Raw genomic sequence first — 19,976 nt, 5'->3', positions numbered from 1 at the left:
TGGTCTCGAACTCCTGACCTCAAGTGATCTGCCCACCTTGGCCTCCCAAAGTACTGGGATTACAGGCATGAGCTACTGCGTCCGGCCATATTTCTTGACTAACATTAATTTTTATTAATGCTCTTTTCTCGATCCTGCACCCATGTCTGGTAAGGACATAGTTACTCAGAGCAGCAAACTTCCACTTATGAAAAATGAGACTGAGTGAGTTATGGAGAAGATGTTAAATAGAAGTCTGAGTTGTAAGTACCACAGACTGTTTATGAATTGGCTTGAGAAAAAAAAAAAAGAATTTACTGGACAGCCACTTTAGTGTCCTGGAATTCAAGTCACAGCCAAGTTTGGATAGAGCTGAGGCCTCGGGCACCAATGGAGCTGAAGCAGGAAACTCTCAGCTCTCTCCCCTCGCCTCACCTCTGCCGCTCTGGATGCCAGCTTTGTCTTCCGAAGACTGGCTTTCTTTTTGCTGTAGAAAACATGGTTGTTGGCAGTTCCTGAGTTTCATACTTTTCAGCTTTAGTCACTGAAGACTTGTTCTCTGGTTTCAAATGCCAACTTTCAATGAACTCTACCAGTGGCAGGTGGCCATGTTGATCAACATGGCTGCTCCTGCAGTAGTTGGGGAGGGAGAGAGATTTCCCAGAAAAATAAGTGCGTTGGGAAGACAAAACCATATGTACCATATGTTAGGTTTCTAGGGCTGCTATAACAAACTACCACAAACTGGCTGGCTTAGACATCGGACATTTATTATTTCACAGTTCTGGGGTTTAGAAGTCCAAGATCACGGTGTTGGCAGGGTTGGTTCCTTCTGAGGACTCAGAGAGAATCTGTTCCAGGCCTCTCTCCTAGCTTTTGGTGGTTTGTTGGCAATCTCTGGCTTTCCATAAGCATCAGCCTGATCTCTGCCTTCATCTTCACACAGCATCTGTTGCCCAGGCTGGAGTGCAGTGTCACAATCTTGGTTTACTGCAGCCTCGACCTCCTGGGCTCAAGCGATCTTCCCACCTTAGCCTCCCAAGTAGCTGCAAGTTTCCCTGTTTTATATAAAGCATCAGTCATATTAGATTAGGGCCCATCACATATTAGTATGTCCTCATCTTAACTGAGCTAATTATATCTTCAATGACACTGTTCCCAAGTAAGTTCTCATTCTGAGGTGCTGGGGGCTAGGATTTCAACATATAATCAAGCTTATCCAACCTGAGGCCTGCTGCAAGCAGCATGTGGCCCAGGACAGTTTTGAATGCAGCCCAACACAAATTAGTAAACTTTCTTAAAACATTATGAGATTTTTTTGTGTGATTTATTTTTTAACTCATTAGCTATCATTAGTCTTAGTGTATTTTTTTTTTTTTTTTTGAGATGGAGTCTTGCTCTGTCACCAGGCTGGAGTGCAGTGGCATGATCTTGGCTCACTGCAACCTCCGCCTCCTGGGTTCAAGCAATTCTCCTGCCTCAGCCTCCTGAGTAGCTGGGACTACAGGTGCGCACCACCACACCCAGCTAATTTTTGTATTTTTAGTGGGGTTTCACCATGTTGGCCAGGATGCTCTTGATCTCCTGACCTTGTGGTCTGCCCGCCTCAGCCTCCTAAAGTGCTGGGATTACAGGCGTGAGCCACTGCACCCGGCTAGTGTTAGTGTATTTTATGTATGGCCCATGACAATTCTTCTTCTTCCAATGTGGCTCGGGGAACCCAAAAGATTGGACACCCCTGGAAGGGTCTATTCAACCCATAGGATTTCATACAGGGCAGTACCTCATACACAGGGTATCAGAGATCAAAGAATGGAGGCAAGAGGCGAGGGCAAAGAGTCATAAACTAGAATCATGAATTCCTTCAGATTTCATCTTGCAAGAGAAAAAAATAAGTAACAAAATCTGCATCCAGAGAAAGAAATGCGGAATTTTTTTGTGATGGTAGAGGTAAGATAACCATCAAATATGTAGAATATAATGTGAAATACCACTGTGACTGTAGTGGCAAATCAGACACATCAACCTGCTGGGCCTGCTCCATTTTTCTTCCTCATGCTCACCTCCATTTAGTGGTGTCTATTTGCCAGGGGTGAAGGTGGGGTGGGTAGGGGGTGTTAATGGAAATCAGCAGAACAAAAATCGCAGCTTCTTGTGCTCCCCAGCAAACCTGAACAAGAGAGGGGAGCAGAGAGAATTTGGAGAGAGAAGGAAGTCAGGTGCAATGGTGAAATGCCCTGCTTCCACTCCTACCTCCATACGAGTGCTGAAGGGAGCTTACAGTTTGGCGTTCAAGAGTCCCAGCACTTTGGGAGGCCGAGGTGGGCGGATCATGAGGTCAGGAGATTGAGACCATCCTGGCTACCACGGTGAAACCCCGTCTTTACTAAAAATGCAAAAAATTAGCCTGGCGTGGTGGCACGCACCTGTAGTCCCAGCTACGCGGGAGGCTGAGGCAGGAGAATAGCTTGAACCCGGGAGGCAGAGGTTGCAGTGAGCCGAGATTGCACCACTGCACTCCAGCCTGGGCAACAGAGAGAGACTCCATCTCAAAAAAAAAAAAAAAAAAAAAAAAAAGAGTGACAGTGGACCTCTACCTCATTTTCTGCCAGGGCCCCTTGAGAGACAAAGCCCTACAGATGCCTCCTGTTGCCCTGAATATTTGGAGGGCATTGAGACAGCAACAAGTGGCTCCTGGGGCCCAAGATGACAGAGGAAACCAGCAAGATCCCTGGAACCTCCATCTCCTTGCACTGCCCATCCCACGAGGCCAGATGGAAGTCTCCACTGCAGCAGCACCAGTGGACAGATGCAAACCAGCCACACTGCCATAGTGGCTGCCTGTGAACCCAGGTCCATCCAAAGGCAGGGGAGGGGCAGAATCTTTCACTGATCGAGTGTTTAATCAGCAGAGACTGATAAAGTACTCAATTAAGCCAGATTTGGTACCTGAAATTAACATAAATTAACAGAATTAAGGTTTTCACTGTCAAAGTGGAAAATCAGAATCAGAGATCTGATTGCTTATAAAGTTCAATGACCAAGTTGAGTGTGTAAAAAATGAAAAACTATTCTGTCTGTTATGCCTTCATTTATTTAGCCATGGGATAGACTGAACACAAGCATCTCATTTGCACAGCAAATCAGAGGGTTGTGCTATTATTACCATTTTACAGATAAGAAGACTGAAGCCTAGGGAAGTTGAAAAACTTGGACTCAAAACCAAGTTTGAGTGAATTGTACGGCATGTGAATTTTATCTCAAAAAAGTGGCTACAAAACAAAACAAAATGAAACAGGTCTGCTTGGTCATAAAGCCCATATACCATACACCACAGAATATATCTGGTTTAGGTTGGGCTATTGATATATCCCAAAGCAGAGATTTATTAATTTTCTTTTAAAAACAGTTCTAAGGGCCTGACAAAACAAACTGATAAAAGTTCTGTGTTTGGAAAAAACAACAACAACAACAACAACAAAAATGTTTTGCATTTTTGCGTTCACGGGGATGAGAGCTCCATGAAGAGTTACATTGTCTCCTCAAAACACTAAGGCCACACTGAAGTTGGCTTTGCTTAAGAAAGGGGAAAATTCACTTAGATTCATTCAATGTGGCTTTAGTGCTTTGGACATTAACTTAGATTCATCACTTTTCTTTCCCTTTTTTTTTTTTCTTTTGAGATGGAGTCTCACACTGTTGCCCGGGCTGGAGTGCAATGGCACAATCTTGGCTCACTGCAACCTCTGCCTCCTGGGTTCAAGCGATTCTCCTGCTTCAGCCTCCCGAGTAGCTGGGATTACAGTCACGCGCCACCATGCCCGGCTAGTTTTTTGTATTTTTAGTAGAGACTGGGTTTCATTATATTGGCCAGGCTGGTCTCAAACTCCTGACCTCAAGCGATCCGCCTGCCTCGGCCTCCCAAAGTGCTGGGATTACAGGTGTGAACCACCGCGCCTGGCCAGATTCATCACTTTTCAAAACTATGTTTCGTGTGCTATTAATAAAAATCTTAATTTAATCCCTTATTTAAGGCACTGGTACCACTTTGAAGAGGGAATTGCCAAATACTCTAGGAGGAATTCATACCGTTTTTATGTCCTTCTAAATGCAAAGTGGATCATAACATTATAAGATTTATGAAGAAATATTCATTCTGTTTTTTAAAGTTTCTTCTAAGTTCACAAGCACGATGACCTCGTTTCATAATTTATGGTAATGAATTCACGTTGTAGCTCATTTTGTAATACATTCTCTTAGAACAATTACTTGACCTGGGGTGTTAAAATGGATATGTACTGAGATGACAACTTTGAAAACCTTTCAAGCGTTCTGTTCACAAGTTATCAGAGGAATGAAGGCGACATTTCAGAGTCCTTTAATTATCTCAGATGATGTGATAAGGAAAATAATATCCTAACTGACAAATCAAAATCATACGTTGGGATGAAGTCAGTTATATACACAATAGATTCCTTTCTCTTGAAAGCGATGGTCTGGACACATTTCAGTAACTTTCTTCTTTAGCCACAAACAGTGAACCACAGAGAAAGCATGAAGTCTGCATTTCTGCATGGGGCATTTTCAAAATGCTGACTTGCTGCCATGGAAGGTCACCCAGCGTACTGAGCAAAGTGAAAAAAATGCAAGTTGCACAACAATGCGTGCAGTGTGACACCATTCACAGGGGAAAACAGATATGATAAGATGTATTATGACCTGATACAACACTATACTATATTATGTTATGTAGAAGGACAATTCTGAAAAGACCCAAAGGAAACAGTTAATAATTGTTGCTTTTGGGAAGAATAAATTGGGGATGATGGTGTCTTTTACATATTATATTTCAAAAGGTTTTATGTTAGCAATATTAAAAATATTAAAATGAATGAGTAAAGAAAATAGAAAAGAAAAGAGAGTTGCCACATCGTAAAGAATAGCAGGTAAGGAGGCTCAGTTTGTCCAGCGGGAATGGACCCCAGCATCCCTCACTTGGTCATTCATCAGCGATTAGTTGACTCCTTTGTATGTGAACATCCTGATGTACTGTCTCATCTCCTTTGATACCATACACCCTGACAGGGTGTCCAATTGATTTCATGCAGGGCAGCAACTTATACACAGGTTGGACAAGTTTGATTAGCTCAGTTGGTGTGAGAGAACCAACAGTAAAAAATAAACCCTGGAGAAGTTCAGTTTTGACCTTCTTGCTCCATTGTCCTGCTAATGCAGAATATTGAAAACATCTATTCTGTGAGATTTGTAGAATACAGTTTGATTTATTTTACTTTACGATTCAAACTGTATGCTTTCACTTTTTAAAAGAACCACATATCCATGTGGAAAGAGAAACATCTATTTTCTAGACATTTTAAACCTTCTCTGAGCCGTCATTTTATTCTTCAGAGTCTACCTTCCTTCAGCTGGAGATCTGATGTGCTGGTAGAGAATCAATGGTGGTATATTTGAAAAATCAATGCTAATGGGTTCCAACATCAAATCAAAAGGTGGGTATTTCCAGTGAAAACTTTCAAATGTATTAAAAATAGCACTCGGTTAGTTATTTTTTAATAGAATGTAAGATTTTGAAGAATTTGGCAAAGTGTCAGAGATAGGCTACAAGCAAGTCTGTGTATAAGCAAATACCTGCCAGCCTTGTTATCTGAGCTGGGGGTCTTTGCTGTGCTTCTCTCTGATTTCTGAGATGTGACATGCCCACAGAACAAAACTCCTTTCTAGGATATAACAGAGAAAACTAGATTCCAGAGATGTGGCCTCGTTTTCATATTTCTGTCCCTTAAAAGTGCTATGTTCATTCTCACTGCGGGTTCTTCGCATTACTTTTCCTTCTGCTTGGAATGGTTTTTCCTAAGATCTTCACGTAGCTGCCTTTGTTCCATCATTTAGATCTATGATAGGTAGAATAACAACCCTCTTCTGCCCCCATGCCCTCCTACCCCCGAGCCCTGATGATGTCCTAATCCTTGGAACTTTACTGACGTGATTAAGTTAAGGATGTAGAGATGGGAGGATTATCTAGGTAGGTCCAATGTATTCACAAGGGTCCTTTTAAGTGTAAGAAGACAGGAAAGTGAGTATCAGAAGCACAAAAGGGTCTGAGGATGCTAATCTGCTGCTTTTGCAGTTGGAGGAAGAGGACCACAGGAAGGACTGCTGACATCCTCTCAATGCATGAAAAGGTAGGGAAATGGGTTCTTCCTAGACCCTCAGAGAGAATGCAGCCCTGCTGACAACCTGCTTTTAGCTTAATGAGACCTCTGTTGGACATCTGACTTTCAGAATTATGAGTTCATAAATTTGTAGGATTAAGTCATTAAATTTTGGTAATTTACCATGGCAGCAATAGGAAACTAATACAAGGTCATAACTCAATTGTCACCTCTTAGAACTTCTTCATACCCCAACTAAAGAGTCTTCAATCACTCTTTACTGTGTCATTTTATACTCTTCTTAGTACTTATCAATACCTGAAAAAATTTGAGATAATAAGTACAATTTTAAATAGTTTTCTTCCATTCGAATATGAACTCCTAGAGGCAGCAGGGACTGTCTTGCTCACCATGGTAGCCCCAGCACCTAGAATAATGTCTGGCACATAGTAGGTCCTCATGAAAACAGTACTGCTCCTTCCTTTACAGTCATTCTTCTTCCTCCTCCTCTTCTTTCCCAGAATATATCTGTGGGAAGAAAAAAAAATTTCATTTAAAATATTTGTTTTTTTTGGAAAATAAGCCATTTGGAGCAATTTTTAAATGGATGGGTGTAAGAGTCCTCTTGCACCTCTCCCCTCACCTGCTTGCTTTTTTTCCCAAGGTTGAGAGTGAGTCTGGCCAAGTAAGTTATTCCAGAATTCCATCAGACCATTCAAGCCAAGAAAGGGGCTGGAATTTCAAGATTTGTATCTCTGATAAATTCATTGAGGGATGAAAATTGGGCCTGAGCTTGACATATTTCTAGATGTGACGTTACTGTTCGTTGGTGGCTTAGTGGAAATCTTCCGCAGGCAAGTACTACAGAAGAGATTGGAGGATGGGTGGGTGGAGGCATTTGTGAAATGCCTGTGCTTGGCACACAAGAGTCTACCTTCCTTGACCACTGTGGACTTGTCCAGCCTCATCCTTACTCACTCCCCTTTATGCAGGTTATGTTCCAAGATCCCTGGAATTCTTGCTGATCCCTTGAAACACTATGCTTTCATTCCTTGTATCTTTCTCTTGCTGCTTCTGAGCCTGAAAGGTCTGTCTTCTCTTTTTCTCTGTGGTAAACTCCTGGTCTTCCTTGAGAGAACAGTTTTCTTCTTCTACTCCTGTCTGTGTCTCCCTGGGTAACTTGTATTTACTAAGAGTTCTAACAGATACGTCTTCATGGTCATCTGTCTGAAGACAGGGACACTGTCTCATGCCCTCTTGAATCCCAAATGCAAAGCATCGGTATGGCACAGTCATTTTCTGGAGGTAGGAATCTCCATCCTGCATTAGACTGGACCAAGATCATGCATTACTCATTTCTGAATCTCAGAATCATGATGGCCCAGAGTGGCACTGAATATGTGTTTAATGGCTAGACTTGAATTAAAAGGCATGGGTGACAGAGACTGCTTGCTATTCCCTAGTGATATTTTTAACTTATAAGATTTTTACCTTGACACTTAGCTAACTGGAACATTTCTCAGCTTTATAGCCAGCTATGGCCAAGTGATCATGTTACAGTCAATGAAATTTGAGTGGAAGTGTCATGTGGTAGATTCTAGAAACCTTTGTTAAGAGATGGATGCAATGTGCCCTTTCTTTGGATTCTGTCTCCTATCTTCCAGTTTGGAACATAAATGCCTTTAGTCATGTGTCATCAGAATCCCAGTGCAGTACCCTGGGACTAGTAACAGTGAGAAAGTGTTACCACTCCAGGCCTGGGGCAAAAGAAAGGAGACGTTAATTGGTATCTGGAAGAAGAGTGTTCTTGGAGAGGGCCTCCCATCAGGAGCCATAACTTTCTATGGAAAGAACTAGCAGCCTGCAGGGACGTAGCTAAGAAAATAAATATCTGACCCCTCACCCTTCTGCATCCTCAAATCAATGCTCCCTATAAGCTGAACCAACCAGAAATCAGAAAATAAGGGAGCCCATTGATGTGAACCTTGGAGGCCCATCTCCAGGGGAATAACAGGTGGAGTAGAGATATCTAGCACACCTGGGTAGACCTGCTTTCTCATTTTTAAAATAAGGGAATTAGATTAAATGATCTCTACTATTCTTTCTCGTTGTAATATTTCAGTGGATTTTCTCCATTCAAGCATTTTACAAGCCTTCCTGTTACCTGCAGTCAGGCATTCCTGAGCATCAGGTCTTATAGACCAATGTTCCCAACTCAAAATTATATTAATTGATGAAAGGAAGACAACTAGAACAAGGGGTCATATTAAAGAGCCCATAAACAGACCCACACATATATGAACAATTGATTTTATGATAAAAATAGCACTGTAGAGTAGTGGCAAAAGGATTATCTTTGTAATAAATCATGCTAGGTCAATTGTATTCTTATGCAGAAAAAATAAATATTAACCTGTACCTCATACATAATTATATTTGGACTATGAACCTAAATGTAAAATAAACAAAGCTCCTAAAGAAAACATAAGAAAGTATCTTCGTGACATTGCTATAAAGTAAAAGAATGAACAAAAGACTTGAACGAGCATTTCATAAAAGAAGCATATCCAAATGGCCAATAAACATAAGATAAGGCATCTAACTTCACTGGTTATCACCAAGATGACTAACATTACAAAGATTGACAGTAACACATGTTGATGAAGATATGGAGCAACTGGAACTCTCATACTCTGCCAGCGAGTATGAAAATTGGTATAGCCACTTTGGAAAACTGTTTTCTAGTATCTACTAAAGTTGAACATACATAAAATCTATGGCCCAGAACAAATAGGTCTATCCACAAAAGATATGCATGTGTATATTCACTGAAAAACAAATACAAGAATATTCATTGCAGCATTATATGTAAGGGAGAAAAACTGGAAAAATGAAAGTGGAAACCAAGAGTATAGTGGATAGAAGACTTGAGGCGTGTTTACATAATTAAATGCTAATATAGAGCAATAAAAATGAATGAATAATTGCTACATGCAACTGTGAGGCTGAAACTCATGAAAAGTACATAGAAAAGCAAATACTGAATGATTACTTTTACATAGATTAAAAACAGGCAAGCAATAATGGTGTCAGAAAGCAGGGTTATGTTTACCTTTTGGGAGGATATAGGGATTGGGGTCGGGGCAAGAGGACAGCTACTGGGGTGCTGGTAACTTTTTGTTTGTTTGATCAGGGTCATGGTTCTATGAGTGTGTTTACAGCAAAAGCTCTTGGAGCTATACACTGATTTCTGCCTTTTTTTTTTTTTTTTTTTTTTGAGGTAGAGTTTTGTACTTGTCACTCAGGCTGGAGTGCAATGGTGTGATCTTGCCTCACTGCAACCTCTGCCTCCCAGGTTCAAGCAATTCTCCGGCTTCAGCCTCCTGAGTAGCTGGGATCACAGGCACGGGCACCACGCCCAGCTAATTTTTGTATTTTTAGTAGAGATAGGGTTTCACCATGTCGGTCAAGCTGGTCTTGAACTCCTGACCTCAGATGATCCTCCCACCTCAGCCTCCCAAAGTGCTGGGATTACAGGCATGAGTTACTGTGCCCAGCTGGTTTGTGCTTATTCTTATAAATAGAGACTTAGAAATTTATCGACTTCAGTAAGTAAACGTTATCATTGAATACATTTTTTTCTTTTTATAAAAGCTGGAGCAAGAACCTGAACACTAGTCCTTCCATATTCAATAGTAATATAAGGATCAGGACAAGAGCATGTCTGTGTTGCCATTGAGGAAGTAACAACAGTGAACACTTCCAAAGAAGATTTCTTTGAACAGATGTTCAAAACCAAAAAGGTTTCCCAAGTCATTTGTGAAACCAAATTTTCCTGCAGTCTGGAGTCCCGGGTATTGTGTCAGGAATCATATGCAATGAGATCATTTTCTTTTGCCCACATTTCTGCCTGATAAAGAAAATAAATCTATTTGACAGAGCAAAGAATTGCCTCATATGAAAATATACTGAGAAAAAGGCAGCATTATTCTCAACTCCTAATGCCTAGGAGAAAAATGATACGAGGTTTAAAAGAGTTTTCTGCCCTGAGAAAGATTCAATTTTTACAGATTCTCTCAGCAATTAGTGCATTTATGAAATAAATTCTGGGCCATCCACAAGCTAATTCCAACAAGTATTGTAGGTGGCTTACTGAAAAGACGTATCAAAATAATGACAAAAACAACAATGATAACCACAACACCCCAAACAAGAGCCATGTTGATGACAAGAGGGGTGAGAGGTAGTTTTAATATAAAATCTGTCTATGCTAAAGAAAGTTAAACTAACTGAGCACCACACTTAACTATTACCCTCCTGGTGGCCAAGGCAAAAAGAAACCTCATAAATTGTTTAGCTCATTAAAAAGAAAAAAAAAAGAAAGAAAGAAAAAGGAAGGAAGGAAGCGTGTTAGTGCAACATGAGAGACAAACATTCCTAGAATATTAAGAGAAAGTAATCAGGAGGGTTTGTTTTACATACGGTTTTAAACATCATAATAGAATTTGTCATTATAGGAAGTTTTATAGTATATATGAAACATTCTCAATGATCCCTGGCAAAAGGCAAAGGCATAACAACATTAAGTCGTGGTTTCTTAAAGGTACAATGTAATCAATGAACTCCTGGCTTTGAAGCAGTTGTGTAGTGTCCTGGAGGATGTGATGAATTTGTGTAGCCTGAGTTTCCTTGGTCACACTACTCTGGGCAAAGTTAGAGTAACCAGCAGGGTCTGTCTGGCCCTGCCCCTCATCAACACTGCAGAATCCCTCCAGCTGCTCCTGGGAACCCCCAGGGGATGGCACATGTGTGCTCACCATATGGCCCTTTCAGCTACCATGTGACCCTGCACTCAGCTTCCCCCTGCTACAGCTCCCTGCAGTGATGTTTGTGTTGGGGCACGATGGACCCACCCCCAGTGAGGACACTGACACCTCCAACCTGCTATGGCTATGCTTCAAAGCCACAAAATGTATCCCCTGCTGCTGGAGCTGTTGGCACTGACCCTTCTCTGTCTCTCTCACACCCACCAAATGTGATGCCTCCCTCTCCTTCTTCTGCCCAGATTGGGGCGAGGTGGCCACAGTGCAAATTCTGTTTTTTCTGGACTCCATGCAACTCCAATCTCAACCCCAACCAGAAGGCACCATAACACTTTCTTGTGCTCTCCTCTGGACCATCCAAAAGCTGCCTTCTGGGCTGCCTGACAGTCATATTCTTAGTCTTACATGTTCCTACAGCGTCTCTTCTTTAGGAGCCAACTGTGGGGGGCTAGACCAGAAATGTTCTGATTTTGAGAAAAGTGTGAAGTTTATGAGTTTTCCTTTCTGATATGGGTCTATTACCTTGAACCAAGGCAGTATGCCAGGCTTTATATCCCTAAAATACACCTTTCCCAAAAGGAGGACCATCTTCCAGGAATGTCCAGGCATGTGTGAATCCAGGAGGAACATGGCGTGAACCTCAGCAGAGACTCCACCCATATTAGCATGTCCTTAATACTTCCCCAATGTTTGTGTTTACTGCCTAGATCTTGTCCAAAGCCAGGCTTTTCCAGAAGGTGCACATTCCTCTTCTGACCTTGCATCATGCCAGAGAGGCAGCTCCGTTTAAATAGCAATAGTCATAGTTGCTTAATGCCTGTTTCACACCGTATACTGTGAGGCATTATTTCTGCTTTTCACAATCACTGCAAGGAAAGTGCTGCTATTCAAATTTTAAATACAAAGAGGTCAAGTAGAGAGGTTAAGTGATTTCCCCAAGGCCACAATGAGTGGTAAAGCTAAGACTCAAACCCAGATTGGTTGGAATCAAGCCTAGGCTTGTCTTGTGTAATACAGTTCAGTATTACCCAGGCCCTGGAACTGAAATCTGCATATGAACAGCTCTCTTAGGACATATTCAAATATTTTCATCCTCTTTGCTGAGAATTTAAGAGATGAATGTGGACTCCCAAACACACACAGCCTCTTGAGTCCTGGCATAAAGTCTGTTCTCAGACTTCTTTTCTTTAGATAGATTTCACACTGTCATCATTTTCTAACCTAGGGTAGCTTCCACCTCAAGTACAAGAGGAATATATTCTAGTAGTTGATCAGTTCAAATTTCCTCCATTTCCACGGCTCATTCTTGGCTCAGAAAACCCTGAGCCTACTCAGGCTGAGGGGGACCCCCCTCTTGTGCTTCCAGGTGTCATATGATTGAAACCACTTTTGCAAAGATTATGACAGCAAGAGAGGTCTAGCATGGCTGACTCCATCTTGCTTCTAGTCTCACAGGCTGGCTGTCCTTGCTCATTCCTGGGCATACGCCAAGCTAACCATGGAAGGAATTTAGTTTATAGTTTAACTTTAGAACAAGGATGATAATAGTCCCTCCCTAAAACTAACCCCCTTCTTGCTCAGGGACAGAAGCTGCCTTTGTAAAACTAATGAAAGGCCATGAGATTAGGATTATGGAAGGGGCCTGAATTCTGCTAAAATGTAGGCATAGTTTTTATAATCCCTATGCTGAAGAGCATGTGGCCAGAGGCCATAATATTTGTGACTTTCACAATTATTGCTACAGATAACATCACTATTGTAGAACCTAATATTGGTCTTTTGAGACTTTTTCAGACTTTTGCATTCTGGCAACTGACTGACCCCACCTGGACACGTAACTCATGACTTAATCACACCTGTGGTCCCAACCCAGAGGCAGATTCAGCACACGAGGACCATTTTTCACACCCTTATGATTTCATCCCCAACCAATCAGCAGCACCCATTCCCTACCCACCTGTCCACCAAATTATTCATAAAGACTCTAGCCTCTGAGTTCTCGGAGAGGTAATTTGAGTAATAATAAACTCCTGTCCTTCTGCTTGGTCAGTCTTGCATTAACTAAATTCTTTGTTTACTGCAAGACTGCTGTCTCAGTAAATTGGGTTTATCTGTGCAGCCAGCAAGACGAACCCATCAGGCAATCACATTAATACCCCTGTGAAAGCCCTTTCCCTGAAATCAACATTTCTTGCTATCTTGCTTTTTCCTGTCCCACAGCTCTGTTTCCATTTAGGAATTCCTGTGCAGCTGACTCTCACATCTACCTCCAGGGTGGAGCCTGTGACCATCTTTTGGTCATGTAATTGATTAGCTCAGCTCAGCCACCAGCCCCACCCTGAACCACACTGAGTCTCAGGACATTTTCCAGGAGTGCTGGGGCAAAGACACATTCTTTCTCATGGGATCTGAAAAAGGAAGCATGTTGCTCTTTGAGTTGCTTATGGCCATTTTGGGACTCTGAGCAGGGTCAGCCTTAGAATGCAGCCAATATCCCAGAAGGCAGGTAGAGAAATGGAAAAGAAACCCAATGGCTGAGCTGCTGGGAGTGAGCTTGTCTTAGGCAAACCTTCCTTGAGAGTTTTCAGTCATGTGAGCCAATCAATTTCCTTCCTGGTTTGAGCCTGATTGAGCCAGATTTTCTGTTGCTTGCAATACAAGCATCTTACATCTACATTTTGCAATAATGGTCAAATTTTTTGTTGTCTCTCTCCCTAGATTGTGAGCTCCTTGATCCCTAAGAGAAAATTGGTTGAAGGAATGAAAGGACAAAAAGATAAAAGGAAAAAGAAATCAGTTGCTCATGTGTGTTGAGGACTTGTTTAAGGCAATTACCATTTAACTAGCTATTCATTGCTCTTCCTGATTCATGGACATTCCAATTACAGAGCTGGATCCTTTGAGAAATCTTCAATACCAATATCCATGGTCAGGAACAGTGCTCATTTAGCAGAAAGGAGGTCAACTCCACCAGAACTTACGAAATCTGCAGAGCAAGGAATAACTCATAGAGAAACTTGCAGATGAACTTGCATTTCTTATCATGTGATAAAACAAAGAAACTTTAATTTATCCATCGTAAATCAGGGTCTTGGAAATAAAGCATGGGGAAATGGATGTCTATAGGAGCCCTCTGCAGAAATGTTGCCCCTTGACTCCAAGCTCAGAGAGGCTTGTATTTGAAGATGTCAGCAGCCTCCTGCTCCACAAATGAATCATGAGAAGGAGGGAATGAAGGTGGTTGAAGTAGGTGTGGGCCTTTCATCCTCTACAGTATGCCTATCGTGAGTATCTGATGTTGTTATGTGCATTCATGTGTACTTGCACACATGCACCCATCTAAAACAACATTTTCTGTTGGGAGTTTCAAAAGAAAAAAGTGAAGCTGTTACTGAAGCCCCAGAAGAAAAGATTTGCATAAATGGGGATGGATTTCTTGCAATCTCCCCTGGTGCTGCTTGTCCCAGTCCTTGCCCCACCCACCTACTACACACAAAGGAACAGCTCTTCTCTGCAAGAAATGCTAGACAGGAGGAAGTGCCTTGGCCTTGACCTCCTGCTTTCATAGCATCACACATCAGTGGTCGTGAGTGCCATGGAGGAAGCATTGCATGCATAAATGAGTTAGCAAATAGGAAAGAGGGCTTTCAGAGAGTAGTGGGGAGAAGAGGATGCGTGGCAGAAAGTATTGCTGCAAGAACTAAGCTCTAGGCCTGGCACTGCCACCATATCTGAGCAAGTCTTTATGCTTCTCTACACCTTGATTTCTTCAATGGCAAACTGGGGAGGTTCTGGGTAACAAGATAAGGCATGATGTCTGCTACCACATGGAAATAAGAAGGAACACAAAAGCCATTTTTCCAGCTCCTCCAGGGTTTGTCCCATCACCACCACCAGCTACCAGGGAGACTGTGTCCTGAATTCCTTCTTTTTTTTCCCATAGATGTTCAACAGCCTCCTCCACACTCAGAGTGTCTCATTTCCAGAAGGCTCATGACTCCTGCCATGCTGTCCCATCTATGAATAGAGAAAAGGAACATTTACTTGGTACTCCAAAACTGTGGGGATCACAACGCAAAGACCACCTGAAAGAGTGTCACAAAGAAAAATACACCTGTAAAAGGCTACTAACCAGCTATCATCCTAGCAACAGCCACACACTCATTCATTCATTTACTTGTTCAACAAATATTTATGTCGAAGTTAATCACTTACTCAACAAATAATTACACTGCCAGGATCTGGAGGTACAAGAGTAAATAAAGTATAGAAATTCCTTTTTTGCTGTTTAGTTTAGTAGGAGATACAAGTAATAAAGCAACTTTAAAAGCACTATAATTAGATTGCCTTGGATAGAAAGTTATAAAGTACTATTATAGTGCACATCGTGGTGGGGGCAGTGGGTTGCTCCTAGTCTGTCCAAAGGAAGGTGGAAGGGTGAGCAGCAGAAGTGATCAGGGAAAGAAGAGGTGGGGTTGGGTCTACAGAGAGTGTTCCAGGCAAGGAACAGCCGGGTGAGGCCTGAAGGTGAGAGTGAGAGAGGACAGGTGGGTTGCAACAGAGATTGCTTGAGGACAAGTGTGTGGAAGCGGGGAAGCCTGAATAAAGTGGTGGTAATAGGGTACTTCAGTAGATTCTTGGGCAAGAGCATGACCTTATAAATATACTTTAGGGAAAAAAAAAACAGTCTGTTTTCTATATTCAGCATGCATTGGAAGTGACAGAGACCAGAGGTAGGGAGAAGGGCAAGGGGATTTTAGTAGTAATGAGGACAAGGACCAGAGTGCTATCCCTGAAAACAGAGAATAAAGAACAGGTAGAGCAAAGACATGGAATCAACCCAAATGCCCATCAATGACAGACTGGATAAAGAAAATGTGGGACATATTCACCATGCAATACTATGCAGCCACAAAAAGGAATGACATCACGTCCATTGCAGGGACATGGATGGAGCTGCAAGCCATTATCCTCAACAAACTAACACAGGAACAGAAAATCAAACACCGTATGTTCTTACTCGTAAGTGGGAGCTGAACAATGAGAACACCTGGACACAGGGAGGGGAACAACACACACTGGGGCCTGTTGGAGGGTGGGGTAGGGGGAGAGCATCAGGATAAATAGTTAATGCACGCGGGACTTAATACCTAGGTGATGGGTTGATCGTGCAGCAAACCACCATGGCACACGTTTACCTATGTGACAAACCTGCACATCCTGCACATGTACCCCAGAACTTAAAATAAAGATAAAAATTAATTAAACAAAAAAGAACAGACAACCAATAGGCTGTCTTTCAGCTTAGCCTATGCTGTACTAGGAGAGCCTGGGAGAGAACTCTGTTTAGAAATAAACAAGCCCAGGGATTGCCATCTATTTGCCCTATATTCACTTGGACTTATTTATCATAGTGCTTTTTCAAACTGTGTTCAAAACTCCCTGGGGTTTTCCAGAGGTGCTTTAGAGACCCAATTCAACCATGTTGACCTATTTTGGACAAACAAAGGCTTGAAAATCACCAGCATACCTTTTCACAGTGTACATGCTCTGTCCGAGGTCCAGTGCTCTTGGTGGTTATTAAAAGTGGATTTGTGTGTGTGTATCAAGACTGCCACGCACTCTCAGAAGTTCACTCTGTGTCCCCCTTCAAGCCCCTCTTGAAGACAGGAATCTCTCTATTTCTGGTTGTTCTGCCCCTGCCCTCCCTACCTAAATCCAGACCCTACTCAAAAAGGAAAATTGTTTCTCAGCATTCCTCCCCATGTTCATTATCTGGCAGCTCTTCTCTGGAGGTGGGAAAGAATTAATCCATTATTGTTATCAACAGCAATCATAATAAGGCATGAAAATGAAGTGATGAGATCTTTTTTTCAGTCAAACCTCTTGAAGAGAAACAGAAAACAAAAACAGCATTTTATCTTTGACTAGAATGCTTATTTCTCAAAGGAAATAACTTCAGTCCCGTACTTTGTGGGAGGAAAGGCACAAGATGTGGAGGATGTTCAGGCACTGTGCCTGGCTCACAGACATTGTTCATAAATGTTTGGTTCATAGTTTCTTTCATTCATTCTATAAACATAAACTCTGACCTCTAGGAGGAGGATTTTATTTGCCTCTTGAACTATCTCTTGACAAAGCCAAGTCACCACACAAATGATGCAGGAAACTGCCAGCTGGTTTGCAAATTTCCTGAGTTGCCCAAGTACAGCACAGTGAGCATGAAAATCAAAGGCTCTCAAACCTGGAAGGAACCTTTAAAAATGACCCGAGGTCAATTGCCCAGGAAAATCCCTGCCAAGTGCTGCAAGTTGAGGTTGGAAGTGTCCAGTCTCTCTGATGCAGCCAAGTCTGTCTTTGGACAACTCTGTTAGAAGGCTCTTCCTGATATTGAATTGAAATCTATCACTTCATAGCTTTTCTTTATTCCTCCAATAAATCCTGTATGAGAGACTGGGAGGCAGAACAGAATCATTCAAATCCTCCTTCTTGGCAATCTGTTGAATATTGGAAGACAGGGGCCAAGTTCTCTGAGTCTTCCTTTCTCCAAGGCCTCTGTCTCCTAATCTTTCAAACATTTCCATGGGATAAGATTTTCAAATTATCCTGGTCCTTTTCCCATTAAGAAGCTTTACTTTCCTACTCTTAAAATAGGCTGCCTAGAATAGAAATAATTCCATGTGACTTAACTAGTGCAGAAGGGAAGAGACTCTGCTAAATCTGATTTCAGAGACTGCCACTCACTAGCAGCGTGGCTTTGGCAAGTTACTTCCCTTTCTAGGAAACATGGTTTAATATGTAGCCTCAAGTAAAGCGTCTACTACAGTGCCTGGCATAAAGGGGTGTCAATACCTGATATCTACCTATCAATTGCTATTATTCTTCTGTCAATGCAGTTTCAGGTGGCACTAGACCCTAAGGTGATAACATCACACTACTGACTCCTAGGTTTTACCCACAAGTAAATTCAGAGTATTAAGTGGTTTTAATCCATGGCTCCCCCATCCTTTACTCACACTGTGTGTGTGTGTGTGTGTGTGTGTGTGTGTGTGTGTGTGTGTGTGTGTGTGTGCCTAAGCATCAAAATTTCCATTTATCTTATAAAATTGTATTTGTTCAATTCAGGTCATTGTTTAATGTGAGCAAATTTAATGAACAAGACTCTATCTTTTTATCTAAGTCTAAAACTAACAAAAATGCCCCCAAGTTCATGGTACAGAACCAAGCCTTGTTACCACTAGAAAACTTTCTTCAGGTTGATCCCTATCTATTAGCCACTATCTTTGAATAAATTAATTCAACCTGTAAATAATTCACTTAACTTCATTTTTATCTTGTGAATAATTTTTCCTCTAAAATAAAAGAATATCATAGCTTTGTCAAATGATTTGGGCAAGTCCAGAAAGACCAGAACTGCTGGGTTTTCTTTCTCTACCGATCTAGTAAACTATCACAGTAGGAAACACACTCTTTGTGAACTCCTATAGCTTTCTCATGATCACAGTTTTCCTGCCTGGATGTTTATAGCTTACCTTAATGCCACACTTGGGAACCTCAGTGAGAAACTTTTCTATTTCCTAAAATAATTTTACTCATGAATTAAGGTAATGCTAGCAGTTGAAGCAGATATATCCCCACGTTTTTGTGTCTTAACCCAATAGAAGTTGTTTGTTTCTCATTCATGTCAAGTCTGTAAGGGCTGTTCCTGATCTGCGGGCCGTCTTCTCCCCAAGCAGTAATTCAAGGCTCCTTCCATTTTGCAGTTCTGGAATCTTCCTATAAACCCAATACAAAGGATAATGCAGGATTAAATGGAAAATATTTCAGTAAAGAGAAGGAACAGAATTTCAGACTGACAGAGAAATAAAGGAAAGACAAAGGCAGGGATGCAAAGAAGTATAGAGTACATGGCATTTAAACCAGGTGTGTGGGGAAGGCTTCTAGATAGGATCTGTGCCTTCAAGTGAGAGATGCAGATGATTTGTGTGTAAGGCAAGGAGGTAGCTGAGGAATATATACCCTGAACTCACTCTCCCTTTCCAGGGCTCCATATTGTCAAAACTGAACTAGCAGCCAGAGGGAAGGGAGTTCGCTGATGCGATACAGATTAGCCGTCGGGACAGAAAATGGGGAGAAGGGTACATAATGGGTGTGAAAGGCAAACAAAAGATAGCATCATTTTAGAGGTGAAAACAGTACACTCTGACCTGTGCTTTACAGAGACTAATATGGTAGCAGTGGGAATGAGGAAGGGAGGGGGCAGATATTGGAGGCAGGAAGACCTTCAGGGAGGGAGGGCCAGGACAGAGGGATAATCATAGGACTAGAGGAAAGAGTTGAAAACTGGAATCAGTGAACGGTTAGATATGAGACACATGAGGAGAGTTAAAGGGGACTCTCAGATCATGGTTTTGAAAGGCAAATGACAAGTTCATCTGGGGACATGTTGAGTATAATTTGTTTTGGGACATCCATATGGAGATATTCTGAGTCAACTCAGCCCCCGGGGGAACTGATTTTGTCATCTGGCTCTGCTCCTTTCTGGAAAGCTCTCAAAAATACATGGATAGTTAGACCTGGTTCAAAGCAAAATCTTAGATGCCTATCTTAATCATCTTTCTCTTAAAAAAAATCTGGGGATAAAAAACATTTTATATGAATTCCATATCTTTAAAATTTTTTTATTTGATGCTATATTGCATTTGTTTACAGAAGATGCATGTTATGGATGAGTATAGGGTAACATGGGATACCTGAAATTTAAATTGAATGTAAAAGTGCATGCTGGATTATCTCCCAAAGGAAAGTAACTAAATTAGAGTTTGTATGTAAACTTTAGCCCTTGTCTCAAATGCATATTTTAAATCTCAAATCATCTCTCTTTAATTCCTTGTTTAAAAACATTAAAGTCAATAAAACAGTTCATGAAGCTCAGTTTCTTTCTTGTCAAATATTTGTCAAAATTAAGACTACTTTGGTATAACAAACTCAATAATCAAAC

The 19,976-nt window shown here is 41.6% G+C and overlaps 1 long non-coding RNA gene across 2 annotated transcripts in view; it reads right to left on the bottom strand.

Moving 5' to 3' along the window:
• Nucleotides 1-734: 734 nt before the first annotated feature.
• Nucleotides 735-19,976, bottom strand: part of LOC115931280 (uncharacterized) — an 82,271-nt gene continuing 63,029 nt past the window's right edge. For both annotated transcript variants that reach the window (XR_010131669.1, XR_010131668.1), the window contains exons 2-3: nucleotides 6,563-6,680; nucleotides 735-1,037 (exon numbers count right to left, since the gene is read on the bottom strand). This is a non-coding gene — a long non-coding RNA (uncharacterized lncRNA). The remainder of the gene's footprint in view (nucleotides 1,038-6,562; nucleotides 6,681-19,976) is intronic.

This window comes from Gorilla gorilla, chromosome 19, assembly GCF_029281585.2.
Source record: "Gorilla gorilla gorilla isolate KB3781 chromosome 19, NHGRI_mGorGor1-v2.1_pri, whole genome shotgun sequence".
NCBI classification, from domain to species: Eukaryota; Metazoa; Chordata; class Mammalia; order Primates; family Hominidae; genus Gorilla; species Gorilla gorilla.
The sequence above is the reverse complement of the archived record's forward strand: the minus strand, read 5'-3'. Positions and strand labels throughout refer to the sequence as shown.